The 13,118-nt window shown below is 41.4% G+C and overlaps 1 protein-coding gene across 1 annotated transcript in view; it reads right to left on the bottom strand.

Annotated features, from left to right (window-relative positions):
* The window catches only part of ANKRD6 (ankyrin repeat domain 6), a 165,049-nt gene that overhangs the window by 57,588 nt on the left and 94,343 nt on the right, over nt 1-13,118 (bottom strand). Inside the window, exon 2 of the mRNA XM_077812816.1 lies at nt 5,119-5,225. The gene's annotated coding sequence lies outside the window, so the exon portion shown is untranslated. The remainder of the gene's footprint in view (nt 1-5,118; nt 5,226-13,118) is intronic.

Genomic DNA, 13,118 nt, shown 5'->3' with positions numbered 1-13,118 from the left:
AGTGGGTAGTGTGTTGGATTAAAGCAATGCTGGTATCAGCCTTTCACCTTCAAGAGTCTGCGTTCCAATGTCAAAGTGAAAATGACCACAGTGGTCTTATTCTCTTCCCACTCACTAGTGGACAATAACCCCCACTGAAAAGCTACCTTACAAGTTGATGTAACTCTCCACCTTCTGCAGCCCGCACTTAAGAGAGACCCAGGACAGAAACAGAGGAATGTTGCAGGTCAGGACTGAGGAACACTGAAAGAGATATGTGGGGAAGCTTGCAAAGCAGTGGACTGCACCAGCGCTATCAATCCTTCACTTTCAAAAGGCCTATCTTTAGCCAATGGTAAAGAAAAAAATAGTAAATTTTGTGAACATTTTAAAAAGTAATGACATACTGGAAAAGATCAGGAGAGAAATATGATCATAGAGGCGTAGATTTTAAGGCCAGAAGGGATCATTATGATAATCTAAAAAGAAAAGGAGTACTTGTGGCACCTTAGAGACTAACCAATTTATTTGAGCATGAGCTTTCGTGAGCTACAGCTCACTTCATCAGATGCATACCGTGGAAACTGCAGCAGACTTTATATATACACAGAGAATATGAAACAATACCTCCTCCCACCCCACTGTCCTGCTGGTAATAGCTTATCTAAAGTAATCATCAGGTTAGGCCATTTCCAGCACAAATCCAGGTTTTCTCACCCTCCACCCCCCCACACAAATTCACTCTCCTGCTGGTGATAGCCCATCCAAAGTGACAACTCTTTACACAATGTGCATGATAATCAGGTTAGGCCATTTCCTGCACAAATCCAGGTTCTCTCACTCCCTCACCCCCCTCCAAAAACCCACCCCCATACACACACAAACTCACTCTCCTGCTGGTAATAGCTCATCCAAACTGACCACTCTCCAAGTTTAAATCTAAGTTAAACCAGAACATCTGGGGGGGGGGGGGTAGGAAAAAACAAGAGGAAATAGGCTACCTTGCATAATGACTTAGCCACTCCCAGTCTCTATTTAAGCCTAAATTAATAGTATCCAATTTGCAAATGAATTCCAATTCAGCAGTTTCTCGCTGGAGTCTGGATTTGAAGTTTTTTTGTTTTAAGATAGCGACCTTCATGTCTGTGATTGCGTGACCAGAGAGATTGAAGTGTTCTCCGACTGGTTTATGAATGTTATAATTCTTGACATCTGATTTGTGTCCATTTATTCTTTTACGTAGAGCCAACATTTTTATGGCTGATTTAGAACAACGCTTCCTCAGCTCTCGTCCCCTAAAGCCCCTACTCTACTTGCGCTATATTGATGACATCTTCATCATCTGGACCCATGGAAAAGAAGCCCTTGAGGAATTCCACCATGATTTCAACAATTTCCATCCCACCACCAACCTCAGCCTGGTCCAGTCCACACAAGAGATCCACTTCCTGGACACTACAGTGCTAATAAACAATGGTCACATAAACACCACCCTATACCGTAAACCTACTGACCGCTATTCCTACCTGCATGCCTCCAGCTTTCACCCTGACCACACCACACGATCCATCGTTTACAGCCAAGCTCTGCGATACAACCGCATTTGCTCCAACCCCTCAGACAGAGACAAACACCTACAAGATCTCTGTCAAGCTTTCTTACAACTACATTACCCACCTGCGGAAGTAAAGAAACAGATTGATAGAGCCAGAAGAGTTCCCAGAAGTTACCTACTACAGGACAGGCCTAACAAAGAAAATAACAGAACGCCACTAGCCGTCACCTTCAGCCCCCAACTAAAACCCCTCCAACGCATTATTAAGGATCTACAACCTATCCTAAAGGATGACCCAACACTCTCACAAATCTTGGGAGACAGGCCAGTCCTTGCCTACAGACAGCCCCGCAACCTGAAGCAAATACTCACCAACAACCACATACCACACAACAGAACCACTAACCCAGGAACTTATCCTTGCAACAAAGCCCGTTGCCAATTGTGCCCACATATCTATTCAGGGGACACCATCACAGGGCCTAATAACATCAGCCACACTATCAGAGGCTCGTTCACCTGCACATCCACCAATGTGATTTATGCCATCATGTGCCAGCAATGCCCCTCTGCCATGTACATTGGTCAAACTGGACAGTCTCTACGTAAAAGAATAAATGGACACAAATCAGATGTCAAGAATTATAACATTCATAAACCAGTCGGAGAACACTTCAATCTCTCTGGTCACGCAATCACAGACATGAAGGTCGCTATCTTAAAACAAAAAAACTTCAAATCCAGACTCCAGCGAGAAACTGCTGAATTGGAATTCATTTGCAAATTGGATACTATTAATTTAGGCTTAAATAGAGACTGGGAGTGGCTAAGTCATTATGCAAGGTAGCCTATTTCCTCTTGTTTTTTCCTACCCCCCCCCCCAGATGTTCTGGTTTAACTTGGATTTAAACTTGGAGAGTGGTCAGTTTGGATGAGCTATTACCAGCAGGAGAGTGAGTTTGTGTGTGTATGGGGGTGGGTTTTTGGAGGGGGGTGAGGGAGTGAGAGAACCTGGATTTGTGCAGGAAATGGCCTAACTTGATTATCATGCACATTGTGTAAAGACTTGTCACTTTGGATGGGCTATCACCAGCAGGAGAGTGAATTTGTGTGGGGGGGTGGAGGGTGAGAAAACCTGGATTTGTGCTGGAAATGGCCTAACCTGATGATTACTTTAGATAAGCTATTACCAGCAGGACAGTGGGGTGGGAGGAGGTATTGTTTCATATTCTCTGTGTATATATAAAGTCTGCTGCAGTTTCCACGGTATGCATCTGATGAAGTGAGCTGTAGCTCACGAAAGCTCATGCTCAAATAAATTGGTTAGTCTCTAAGGTGCCACAAGTACTCCTTTTCTTTTTGCGAATACAGACTAACACGGCTGTTACTCTGAAACCTATGATAATCTAGTCTAATTTACTATATAACACATGCCATAGAAACTCACCCAGTAAACCCAACATTAAGACCATAATTTCTGGATGAATGAGAACAGATGTGCATCAGTGCAGCATCAGGAGACATTTGACTGTCAGAACAGGAAGAAAGGCTATATCTGCATTCACATTCTTTGAAAGATCTTCCTGATGCCAAAATAGCACTGAGTATAATCTCCATGCCACTGACCTTCTCAAGATCCTATCAGTATCTTGTAAATGGTGGTGGGACAGCCCCAAGAATCCAGCCACAATTAACATCCTTCGATTTCACGTAAAGATGCAATGAATGGGCTATGCCAGCTTAGCAATCCAGGAGTAATTCACTGAATAAACATGAACATCTGAGCTGGTGATTCTAGCCTGGTTCTTTGATGCTAAATCAGATGCAGGTGGAAGTAGTGCTGAGGCAATGCTCACAAGTCCTAGGAAGTGGGCAGATGATTTGCTTTACGGCATCAGCAATTCCTGCCAGTGTTTTCTCAGGGAAATAGAGGTGTTAATATTTATATTAGTACAGTGCCCAAAATGTGCTAGGCACTGTATAAAGATAGTAGCAAGAACCTAAGAGTTCTGAAGGGAGCTCTGCCTGTATCCGCAACATGCTGTAGAACTGCAATAGGTTACATAGGCTCTGAGTTGTATTTGTAAACAAGGTGGCAAGAAACTTACTGGAAGGACACAACTGCATCTCATCAGAGAAAAGTTGTTTCACACTGAAACAAAGGACAGGAATATGTGTAGAGAGAGAAAATTAGTGATTTTTTCATTGGCACTCTTTCCTGGGACTAAAGATATTTGTTGAATGATGCTTGCTCCATGACCCAGACTGCTCTCCGGATTGGTCACATTTGTCAGATGATCAACTTTAGATGAGAATACACCTCACCGGTTGTAAACTAGTGACTGAAATTCAGAGGGGAAGTGTCTCTAATATATTTTACAAGTGGACAGTTTTGTATTAGGTGTGGCTCATGGTGTTAGATTTAAAAAAAAAAAAAGTGCTGAAATGCACTTCTAGTACTTCCAGAAGTGATAGTACTGGAAGTGCTGGAACACCGTTACAGTTCCCAAAAGAGTGCCGGAATGGTGTTCTGGAGCATTCCAGCATGACTCAAGCCCTGATCATATCCAACACAACACAGCATTTCTAGTGGTGTCACAGTGTATGATGTCATGATCAAGATAAGAGAAAGCACAAACATTCAGCGAGCTGCCACACCTTGGGAAATTCTGAAATGAGAGAGCAAGAAACCGAATGTGTGTCAGTGTGGAAAGTTTTCAGAGTAACAGCCGTGTTAGTCTGTATTCGCAAAAAGAAAAGGAGTACTTGTGGCACCTTAGAGACTAACCAATTTATTTGAGCATAAGCCATCCGATGAAGTGAGCTGTAGCTCACAAAAGCTTATGCTCAAATAAATTAGTTAGTCTCTAAGGTGCCACAAGTACTCCTTTTCTTTTAGTGTGGAAAGTGTATGTACACTTTTCTGTCCAAAGCAGCAGTTATATTAGAAGTCAATGTAATAATAATTCTCACTGATGGAACTGGATGTGCTCATTCTCCCTCACCTTCACTTTTCACTGAGCAGCTGTCTGTCACTGCTGAATAGAAAAACTGTGTAGATAATTCAAATGATCATCTGTTTTAGGGCCCTATTAGATGTTCATTGATGTCAATGTATTTTGGATTAGGCCCCTAAGCAGTAGGTGACCTACTGGCAAGTGAACTAAAATCTTCTCTGAATTGATCCTAATATAACAACATCCAACCCTCATTTCTGGAAACAGAGCCTGGCTATTACATTATACAGTTCATGTGATGCCCAGTGTCTTGGATTATACTGTAGGAGGGAATACTGAAGGAATACTGGATGGCTCAGGGGGTTTGCTCATCTATTACAGAATCATTTGCCCCTAGGTCACAGGTTCAAGTCCAGGCCAAGTTAATAGCAATCCAAAATTATCATCTCATGGCTGCGTAGGGTCCTAAGCCAAAATAATTGAAGGTCTCCATTCAGCTCCAAGTAAAGAAGTGACCATAAGTCAAAATACAGCACCACAACATACATTAATTGATACCCTTGTAAGTAGTTTCAGCAGACAATCAAAGAAGCCAGCCTTGAGGCTAGACTAGTTTATCACCCTTACCTGTTGCCCTGTGGGTCAGGGCTGAGGTACATTGGCATGGAAATGAGGTTGATAGAGGATTTGAAGATTGCAGTGCTGTACGGTAGACATTCACTTAATTCTTTTCCCTAAAATAACACATAAGATCATGACCACCCTTGATGTGTTTATGCTGTGTACCACACTCAGTAAATGCATTAACACAAAGCATTAAGAGGTGATGTAAACAACAGGATGTCCATGACATTGCAAACTATCTGTACCAAAATTACTTTTAAGTAACACCTCTGTTATAAATGTTAATTGGAAACCATTACTATCTGTTGTTCTCTCATTAAATGTTCCAAAGGAATTCTAAATCTTTGAGCCTTAACCAATCTTTTATAAAAGCAGCATGATAAATTCTTCTTATTGTCTTTTTTCCTGGACTTATATCTTTGATCTGAAAATCTGGGTATCCCCTTTACCTTGTGATGTTCACCTCAGATCATGCAGCGCCTGAGGCAAAATTCACAATGCTTGAGAAGTACTATCTTAACACTAAAAAAAGAACAGGAGTACTTGTGGCACCTTAGAGACTAACACATTTATTAGATATGTTAGTCTCTAAGGTGCCACAAATACTCCTGTTCTTTTTGCGGATACAGACTAACAGGGCTGCTACTCTGAAACCTATCTTAACACTGCATTTCCTGGATTTCTAACTTTTTATATTTTTTTGACTAGAATGTCTGAGAGGTAATATTCCTGCAAATCATTGATATATGCCTGCAACTTTAACTTCAACTTTATTAAGTTTGTGTGTGGGAATGTAGGTATACTATTAAGTGAGGTGACATTAACAGTAACTACTGCCAAAAATAAAACTTCTGCTCTTCTGTGATTTGACTTTCATTGTCACTGTGGCAAGTTGTCTGTCATGTCTTTGTGACAAGCTATAATATGATCCTTTTGGCTTGTCATTCACTGCTACTACACTATAACTCACCAAACAGAAGATTTCGTAAAAGTAATATTTCAGAATTGTGTACGGGTTATTCTATAATTATCTAACGTCTTAGGACGATTTACTCATGGTACAAGGTGTTTACAGTCATTAATAATCCTTGTGATGTTTTCTCCCTCTGACTGCCAGTCACTTTATTATCTCTTTCTAATTTAGGCCTTTCCAGTGGAATGCTAGTAGTTACTGGATCTTTAGACAATGGAAAACACTAGGAGCTGTCTCCTCAGATTATATTAATGTCTTACCTTGGGCAGATACTCGTTATTCATTAGTACATATTGGAGGCTCAGAGTCAGGGATGTACCAGTGCAAACTGGATTGGGGGCTTATTTCGCTGACAGACACTCCTGTTGCACTATAGAGCAAATTACATTTTCCATCTAATTTTTTATTTTCAAAGCAATTCTCTACTCTGCTAACCTCAGGATGAGGTATCTCAAGCACTACTTCTTTTGGCGTTGCTGCTCTTTACTCTAACACACGCAACCGTCCAGCCAGTACTCAAGAAATCTGCATTCATCACTAGTGTCCCAGTACTGTCAACCTGAAGCATTCAAAAATCGTAAGTCAGGCCCTAAAAACATGAGAAAAGGAGTACTTGTGGCACCTTAGAGACTAACCAATTTATTTGAACATAAGCTTTCGTGAGCTAAAAATCAAGAGATATTGGAAAAAATAAATTTGGAGTTATTTCTATTTGCCCTCTGTTTGCCCTTCAAGTTGCACTTGCTTAATGTTTTCAAGTTTTTCTCCACCCCAACGAGGACTTGAAACGTAATTTCAGCTTTCATTTAAAAAAGAAAGTATCATGCAATGACTTTCATTCCAGGAGCTGGAGCATTCAGAACAAACACCAAACACTGTGATACTTACAATACATTCACAAGAGCTGGCAACACGGAATTCTTGCAAATTACCACCCAGTTTCTGACCTTCCTTTCCTCAGCAAACTAACTTGAGAAGATATACAAGAACTGGTTACCTCCCTGACTGCCAACATCCTGAATGCCTCCCAGTCATTCCATTGCACATACTCAGCATTTGATGCTATACTGGATGGCTTCCTCCTGTCTTTCAACCACATTACACCCATCCTCATCCTACAGGACTTGGTCACAGCATTTGATACTGTAGACACTCCTGCCCTGCTTCCAAGAGGCTGCAGGAGTGAATGACAATGTGTTGCAATAGCTTGGTCTTTCCTTGATGACTAAAATGAAAGAATTCTTACAGACAGTTGTTCATCCATGACCAGGCCCTCACCTGCATCCTGCATGGTTCAAATCTCTCTCCCTCCCCATTCAATATTTACATGAAGCCACTGGGAGAAATTAGTGAGACATGACGGGCTGATGTGCCAGCCAGTAGCATGTGAATGACACCCAGCTCTACACCCCCCTTTTATCCAACATTAACAGCAGCCTCCCCCAGCTTTCCAAATGCCTGGCTCAGGCCAGCACTTGGTTGAAGGGCAGCTGGCTGAAACTGAACTCCGACAAAACTGAGGTGATGCTGGTAAGAAAAGAACAGTGTTTTGAAAAGCTCCCCTTCACTACTACAGGTCCCACCAGAAGGGATCTGCCCTCAGACTGTTAGCCCAGTTCATAGCCGTGCGGGTCATTTTGGATTTTGCACTGCACTTAGACACTCAAATAGCAATGGTGGCAAAGAACACCCATTTCCACCCATGGCTAGCTAGAACATTACCCCTGATTTTTTCAGGCACAGATTGGCCATGGTTGTCCAATAGCTCGTTACCTCCAGGCTCAACTACTGTTCCTTAGAATGAGGAATGAAACTCAATGTCCTGAGGAAACTACAGCTAATCCATAATGCAGTGTCTCATCCACTCATGAATACAGGCTACTGGGAACACATCATCAAAATCCACTACTCCCTAAACTAGCTACCCATTGAACACAGAATCCAGTTCAAGGCTGCAGTATTGATTTTCAAAGTCCTGCATGATATTGACCTTGGTTATCCAAGAGATTGCCTCTCTTTCTGTGATGACCACCTCATATGATAGCTTCACTCCACTAGAAAATTAAGCTTTCAACAAAAGAGGGGAATACTCATATCCTCAGGAGAGAGAACTTTTAGATTAGCTGGGCCAAGACTCTTGAACTCATTTCCAGATGAAATATCACAATCTTGTCTGCGTACAGAATTACATGAACTCTCTCAAAACACATCAGTATTTCTCAGACTATGCACTGTGCGTGTATATAGGCATGCATGCACACACGTATACCCTACCAATAACCTTTAAACTTGTTACTGTCGGTTGGGCTGGAAAAAGGAGATCTTTCTGTATCCAAGTTCATTTTTCACAGAAGGCACTCAGAAACCAGCATGATGGGACACCGTATAAAAATGAAGAAAACTAAAGATAGATAACAAATGCTTAATATCGAAATCTTGTCAAAGATTTTTGACTGTTCTATGTATTTTACTCTGCCATTATTCCTGGCTGCTTATGAGTTTTTTGTATTAAGTTCCTGAATTAAGAGTCACCCTACGGAAGAGCCTTTTCAATACAGTCATTTTTTGCATATTTAAATTAGCAAGGCAAAACAATATCATGGCAAAGGAATAACGATCACCATGTCAGCTATCAGCCATATAACAGGGACCATGTCGTAGTTTTCTTTTCAACACAGTAATAAGAACATTTATTTTACATTTCACGGATATCATCCTTCCAAAACAGAGTGAGATTTATTAACTCTTTTCTGCCCTGGATACAGGAAGAATGCCCATGCCCGTCAAGTAAGCGAATGGCTCTGGTAAAAACTTTTTCCTTTACTTCACTGGATATTTCATACTCCTCAAGAAAAAGGCTTTATATGTTGGTCCAAATCTAACCACCACAAAATGTGTTCTCATTATTTTTTCTCCGATGTCCATGAAATGATCAGATACAATTGTTATTTGGAGAATCAAATCTAACTATGAAGAAAATCTGCCATTCCAAGCAGAACTAAAGAGCATGGCTATCCCAGAATTTTAAATGTACTAGACTTCTAGAGAAAGGAGTTTTCTCAGATGAGTGACATTATGTATAGAATCACACTGAACCTCAGAAGATCTCAGATCGTGGACACCTCACAGTCCAAAATAACTATTTTAAAAATATGTTGGTGGGGGGTGTGATACTTTTTAGCTCCCCACCACTACATAACAGCAGCATCAGTGAAACACCATTGCAATGTCCTTTTTAGAAACGTCACCTCTCAGAGGCCATATGTACATAAAGTCAGAAACATGACATTCTTCCACACTCCTGAGTGCAAATATGTAGTAATACACCATGTGTTTAGCCCAAAAACCTCAATATTTGAAAGGTATGGGTAACCTTGCTCTCACGGCATCTTGCAGGGATCATAGTTGAGACATATGCCTCATGTAGAGGTCCCGTCCAAACCAAGCATGGACATCCCCATTAGAAAGTGGTACTATAACCCATTCAGTAGAAGCATAGTTTCATTTTTAACAACAGTGATTGGGGGGTTAGGAAATTTTATTGGGGAATAGCACACTTTTCTTGAAGCTAGAAAGTCCTGCATAGACGAGACTATGGATCAAAGCTTTTGACCAACTTTTAGACAATTTGAAGAAAGGGTCACAACACTTAAGAATAAGCCACATACAGCAAGGCAAAAGTTACAGGAAGTTGGCATGCCTGCCACCCCTTCTCCCGTCCTTAGCTCTCTGCAATAAACTATAAATTATGAGGACGCATATTTCTTAAATCAAACTTGTATCTGACTGGCTCCCATTACCACTTCCCAGCCACAGCCTTCATCAGTCATATCTCCCCCTCCATTTCGTACTGATTTAAGTACACAATCCTGCTTCAAATGTGTAGCTAGCAGGCCTATCCACTGCAATGCACTCACCATCTGAGTAGTCAGGATTATTAGTGGGGGCTGTGATGCTCTGTACCTCGGGGGAACACCCAGCACCCCCATGTTCATCCTTCTAAAATGATTGTGTGGTATCCAATGCAAAGTTTGTCATGTTGGGTGTCTTCGGAAGGCTCACGATGCACTGAGCATTGTTGTTACAATGATGTTATAGTAATTGTTGTTACAGTAATGTTATAGGTTATAATTTCATGTATATAGTTATGAGGCTGAAAAGGTATCCTCATGGCTTAAAGCAAGTCCAGGCAAAAACTCTCCAAGAGCAGAGCAGCAGTTCACACCTCATCAGGGCATGTATGGGACAAACCCAGCCCAGCCTCACAGGAAGAAAGGACACTGGCCTAGGCAACAACAAAGGATCGGTTGGACTCTCGAGTGAGTCACCCCCCTTCCTTTGGTCAGTTTGGGACTGCGATGAGGTAATGCTCATCTGACTCTGAAGGGGGGGGGGGTGGCAAAGCCAGGAGGGAAGAAAGGACATGATGGAAGGGAGAGACATTTGCCATGCTCTCTCTCTCTCTCTTCCACCTCCATCTACAGACAACACCACCAAGCGACTGAAGCGCTGATCAAAGGGGCAAGCCTGCCTGAAGGGCAACCAGCCAGCCTGTGATGAGAAGCATCTAAGTTTGTAAGGGCATTGAAAGCGTTAAGATCAGCTTAGAATGCATTTTGCTTTAATTTCATTTGACTAAATCTGACTTGTTATGCTTTGATTTATAATCACTTAATATTTATCTTTGTAGTTAATACATCTGTTTGTTTATTCTATCTGAAGCAGTGCGTTTGGTTTGAAGTGTGTCAGAGACTCCCCTTGGGATAACAAGCCTGGTACATATCAATTTCTTTGTTAAATTGACGAACTCATATAAGCCTGCAGCATCCAGTGGGCATACCTGGACACTGCAAGATGGAGGTTCCTAAGGTTGTGTCTGGAACCAGAGATATTGGCTAGTGTCATTCGGTTACACAATCCAAGGGGCAGCTCACATGCTAGAGGCTGTGCGTGAACAGCCCAGGAGTGGGAATTCTCACAGCAAAGCAGGGTAAGGCTGGCTCCCAGAGTCAAGGATTGGAGTGACCTAGCAGATCACCGGTCCAGATAACACCAGAGGGAAACGTCACAGGGGCATATCTAGGGCTGCAAACTTTCTAATTTCAGAAAACTGAACACCCTTGCCCTGCCCAGTGCCCCGCCCGTTCCCCGAGGCCCTGCCCAGCCTAAGGCCCCACCTCCGTTCACTCCATCCCCCTTCCCTCTGTCGCTTGCTCTCCCCCACCCTCTCTCACGTGCTCATTTTCACTGCAAGGCCCAAACAGGTATATTTATTGTTTTGACAGCCGTATTATGCGAAGTTCAGGTTTTATTTATTACAGGGTGCTAGAGCTGGAAGCAAAATAGTCAAAAAGGGTAACAAAAAAAAAAATGAAATTTCACAAAGGTTTTCACGATTCTTTCCCTCCCCTCTTCCCCATTTTTCATAACCAGCTCCATGTTTTTTGTTCACTAAAGTTATTGTAATTTTATGTGTGGAATTAGGACCACATGTTATCACAGCTGCAATGGGTCCAATAAAGGCCCACTCCCGAAGCCCAAATACAAATCCATAGAACACAACCACAGAAAGGCACACCTGGTCAGTGTGCTGACCGGAGGCATCAGGATTCCTTTTCGACTGGGTGTTCACCTAGTCACCCTAGGCATATCTGCAGGACACAGTTACTTATCAGGTAACAATTTCTTTTTAGTATCTGAAAGTTAGTAGAATAGGCAAGTTCTGTAGGTGATTCTGGGGATTCAACTTCTTGGGAATCATGGGGCTCTGACGTTTTGCACATTTTCAAACACTAGGAAGCTCAGGGGAAGGGATTATAGGTTTGCCTACTTGCTTTCAGATGACGTCTGCCCAGTGGCTAAGATCGAGAAATTTGTTGTGCAACTTAGGTAATAAAATACTGATCTCAGCTTCCAGGACTCACACATACTCCTCAGAGGAGGCTTCACTAATGTTTCTAGTCTCTACCTTACTCATTATATTTGCATCCCCCTCGCCCCATTTCCCCCAAAAAGTTTACAGTAAAGAGAGACAGTAAAGATTACATTTACCTTTCCATAAACACCCTTCAAACAATAAACAGAGCTGGTGGATGAGAAAAACCAAAAGAAAATACAGATAAAACAAAACTAGTAGGTATTCCACAGCTCATTCTGTAGCTAATGCCCTGTACTATCAGCAATAAATCAATTTCTAGCCTGACAAGTCTTCTAGATCCTGAACAAAAAAATCCTATTCCTTACCTCTCTTTAAATGAAATGAAGTATGCAGCTTTACACACTGCTTTAAAAGAAACGGTTTCCAAGGAAATACAGGCCAATAGTGGCTTTTATATGCAAGGACTAAGCATATTAAATGGACTCAAACTGGTTTACAGCTTCTTGTAACGTGTGTGTGTGTGTGTGTGTGTGAGAGAGTGTGAGTATATATACACACACACACACACACACACACACACACATATATACATACATACATACACACACACATACTGAATATGCCACAACTGATAGGAATCTTCTCCAGCCTTTCATTGTTCTTAGTAAAAATACTCTACCTCTACCCCTAGGAGTGCAGCATCTATTAGGGAAACCATGCTGGCCAAACTGATCATTTATATTTGTTACTTTTGTGTATTGCTGTGTCTGTTTTCAATGGTCCAACACCTCCCACTTCCTTTATCATGAATGTTGGTACACCCATCAAAACTTAATATACAGCTAGACTCCTAAATGGATCAGCATAAATAATATGTTATTTAAAGAGCTGCTTTTCTAGGAACAGTACTTCTTTTTGGCAGGGTGCATAAAAATCTATGATTTTTTTTAAACAAAAAAAATTGGATTTTTTTTTTGATAAAATGCTTTTTGAGGAAGAAAACCTATCTCAAGATAGTTTTAATTAAGATACATTATAGCTCAAAGATATCCCATTATGGAATAGGGATTATAAATTCTAATTCTATAGTATGAGACAATATATTCATGTAATGTTTAAAAAAAGTTTTGTAAATGAGTTCCAATAGTTCAT

This window comes from Eretmochelys imbricata, chromosome 3, assembly GCF_965152235.1.
Source record: "Eretmochelys imbricata isolate rEreImb1 chromosome 3, rEreImb1.hap1, whole genome shotgun sequence".
In the NCBI taxonomy this organism is placed as follows: Eukaryota; Metazoa; Chordata; order Testudines; family Cheloniidae; genus Eretmochelys; species Eretmochelys imbricata.
The sequence above is the reverse complement of the archived record's forward strand: the minus strand, read 5'-3'. Positions and strand labels throughout refer to the sequence as shown.